A 3,591-nucleotide genomic window follows, 5' to 3' on the forward strand; every position below is an offset into this window, starting at 1 on the left:
AGAAACGACATGGATGACTTGCAAAGGATGGGCTCTTTACTTTAAGCACCATTTAAAAAAAAAGCACAAATGGGTGAGTGTGTTCAGTTATATAGACTGAATTGAACCTTTGGCACTAGGAATCAGAGCATTTTGTCATATAGCATTAACACATATTATAAAAGTGCGTAGTGTCAAAGGAATAGAACCACCAGCATTCAAAAGCACCTTTGTCAACTAGGCAATAAAACACTCTACAGTATGTCTCTCCATTGTCCATCATGAATACACTGGTAGTAACTTTGAAATGAAAAAAAAAAAAAGGAGCTGTAACCCCTTTTATTTTCTCTGTTTAAAATCAAACAGAAAACAAACAAACATCAATTCTGTTATACACTGACATTTTCAAAGTACATCATTTGTACAAGAGAAGGACTAAGAACAAAAATGTGTTTACAGAGATCCAAACATAAGTGAGTGTCAGCGCCTCTCACACAGCTTTCCGGTGGTACTCAGGGGGAGCCACTTCATAATCGCTGGCACTAAACAAAGTTGCAGAATTCTTTGCCAGGTATTTGAGGAAATCATGAAGATAATTCAGTAATAAAGCAAGGCTCTTCTCATCCAGAGGTGTATAGGCCAACATTGCTCCAATTCGTACAAACAATCTCAGTAGATGTGGCACTCCATACACCTGAGACATGGGAGCATCAGGGTGTTCTCAAGGATTTCAGCATACTGTGGTCTCTCAAATTTGTAGAATAGCTGAGTGCCCAACATTACATTGAAGTATTCCTTTATCCCTGCCACAACTTCGTTAACAGCATACTCCTTATTGTCTGTGTTTCCTCGAGATTTCTTATAATTTGCATAATCCTCTAGAATGGAATTCACATTCTTCTTGGCAGGAAGATAAAAAAGCTGTTTTTGCCGGGTAATTAAGTCCCAGTCATCAACAAGCCATGGTTATAGTTCTTCAGGAATCTTGACTTTAACTTCAACTCTGTTCATGAATGTTTCCTCATTTTCAACAGTAGGATCTACTCGAGCCCTTTTCTTGAGAGGAGGCTGAGGTGTCTCACTGGTACTGCCACCATCTCCATTTCCAGGTGTTTTCTGCTTGTTCTTTTTTGTTTTCACTTCAACGTTTTTCTGCTGCAGCCCAGATGTCTTCTTTCCTGGAGCAGCCCCTCTCATCTTCCCCTCTGCATATTGCTCCTGATTGGCTTTTTGAAGTTCTCGCTGTTTCTGCAGATTGGTGTCCACGTATTTGAGTACTCGGCTTTCTGGAACCCATTCATCCCAATTTTTATTCCAACCACTGTAATGTATAAAATATTTCACTTGCTTGTCCTTTATGGCAACCTTTACACACTTTGCTTCATAAAGAAGAGGTCCATGAAAGCACAGCACTCGCTCACCCTCCTGGAATTTAGGCTTCGGGTCCTGCTTCGGCGCCATTTATCCGAGACTCTCCTTTCTCTGCTGTCTCCTCTTGGCTCCTTGGTCTAAAATGGGCTGTCAATATATGTGGGAGTTGACCTCTGGGCTCTCGATTCTGTTCCTTGTGTCTGTGTGCCTCTTTTTGTGGCCAGCCTTTGCCGTTTCAGTACCTAGCAGTTCGTCCTATATGTGGAAATTCGAAAATGTGGTACTTGCTGAGTTGTTCATTTTCCTCAGGATTCCTTTGGCCTTCACTGCTCCTTTGTTGCTGGATAGAAACTTTAGGATTCTCTCTTCTATTTCTGTGGGAAAGATTGCTGAAACTTCGATGGGGCTTGCGTGGAATCCAGAGATTGCTTTATCCAATATGGACGTTTCAAGTGTGTTCGTTCTTCCATTTGAAGAGCGGTGAATAGACTTCCGTTTCCTTATGTGTTCTTTAATTTCTTTCCGCAAAGCTTTCCAGTTTGTTGGTCCTTGTTTGTCTCTTCTCCTTGTAAGTGAGCTCCTACGGTACTTGAGTTTCTCCCTGCGAGCTGTTTCACTTCCAATGAAACCCTCAAGAACCATCCTTCTGGTCACTAATGGCTGGATTCTCTCTTTTGTTATGGCTCAGAGATATGCCATTGTGTTCATAAAGCCCAGCTTCCTTCTCCAATCTTCTTTCTCTATTCGTCCTTTGGCTTGATGGGCATCAGGGCGGCTTCCCAGTCTTGGATAATGGGAGTAAGGCCAGGGTGAACACAGGGGTGCACATATATCAGTGCACAACTTCTTCGAAGGTCTTTGGATAAACCCGCCACTGAATAATAGCTGGATCATATGGTAGAATCCATCTACCATGGATGGATTCTGACATGTCTGAGGCAATTCCACACTGATTTGCATCGTGGCTGCACCAGCTTACACTCACAGCAGCACTGTAGGAGTCTTCCCATCTCTGCAGCTCCTCTCTGACACTTGTTTCCTGACTTTTTACCTATAGTCATTCAGACCACAGTGAGCTGCTATCTCACTGCCATTTGGATTTCAATTGCCCTGAGTCTTGATGATGATTAACATGTTTTCATACACCTGTTGGCCATCTCTATCTCTTCGTGGGTGAAATCTCTGTTTCCACCTACTGCCCAGGTTTTAATGGGCTTATTTTTTTTTCTCTTGTGGACACATATGAGTTCACTGCATCTTTTGGCTGTTCACCCGTTCACCGATGTGTGGTTTTCAAACATCCTCTCCCAGTGGTTGTATTGTCTTTTCATTGAGTCGATGGTTTCCTTGGCTGGGCAGAAGCTTTTGCATTTGATGTAGTCCCATTTGTTTCTTGTTTCCGTTGTTGCCCCTGCCCAAGCAGACATGCATCTTACTTATAGGAGGCTAAGACAGATGTCAAATAGCATGCTGCCTAGGTTTCCTTACAGAAGTCTCGTGGTTTGCAGTCTTACATTCAAAACTTTAATCCATTTTGTGTTGGTGTTTGTGCCTGGTGTAACATCGTTCTCTACTCTCCTTGTCTTACATGAGGCTCTGCAGTTGTCCTAGCACCGTTTATTGTAGATAATTTCCTTTCTCCACTGTCTCCTCTTGGTTCTGTGGTCAAAAATGGGCTGTCCATGTATGTGTGCGTATACCTCTGGGCTCTCGATTGTGTTCCATGGTTCTGAGTGTCTGTTTTCATCCCAGCCTGCGCCATTTCCAATCCTATTTCTTCATCCTATATGTTGAAATGAGAAAGTGTGATACATTGAGCTTTGTTCGTTTTCCTCAGGATTCCTTTTGCCATCCGTGGTCTTTTGTTGCTGGATGTGAACTTTAGGATGCTCGCTTCTATCTCTGTGAGAAATATTGCTGCAACTTTGCCTGGGACTTCATGTAATCTAGAGATTGCTTTATCCGGAGTGGAGGTTTCCAGTGTGTTAATTCTTCCATTTCAAGAGCATGGAATATCCTTCTCCTTCCTTGTGTCTTCTCCCATTTCTTTCCACAAGGTTTGCTAGTTTTTGATTTACCAAGCTTTCACCTGTTGGGGCGAGGTTATTCCTAGGTATCTAAAGCTTCTCACTGACATTTTTTTTTTGAGGTTCAATTTTCCTATTCTTTGCAACTTTTAATTTGCTTCCTTTTGACAGAAGTTTATCGCTGTTCTCACATCTGATGACAGTGCTCCTGTAT

The 3,591-nt window shown here is 42.3% G+C and overlaps 1 pseudogene; it reads right to left on the minus strand.

Moving 5' to 3' along the window:
- Positions 1-303: 303 nt before the first annotated feature.
- LOC139045356 (mortality factor 4-like protein 1 pseudogene) lies at positions 304-1,451 on the minus strand (annotated as a pseudogene).
- Between the last annotated feature and the right edge of the window lie 2,140 nt (positions 1,452-3,591).

Source organism: Equus asinus, chromosome 1 (genome assembly GCF_041296235.1).
Source record: "Equus asinus isolate D_3611 breed Donkey chromosome 1, EquAss-T2T_v2, whole genome shotgun sequence".
Classification (NCBI taxonomy): domain Eukaryota; kingdom Metazoa; phylum Chordata; class Mammalia; order Perissodactyla; family Equidae; genus Equus; species Equus asinus.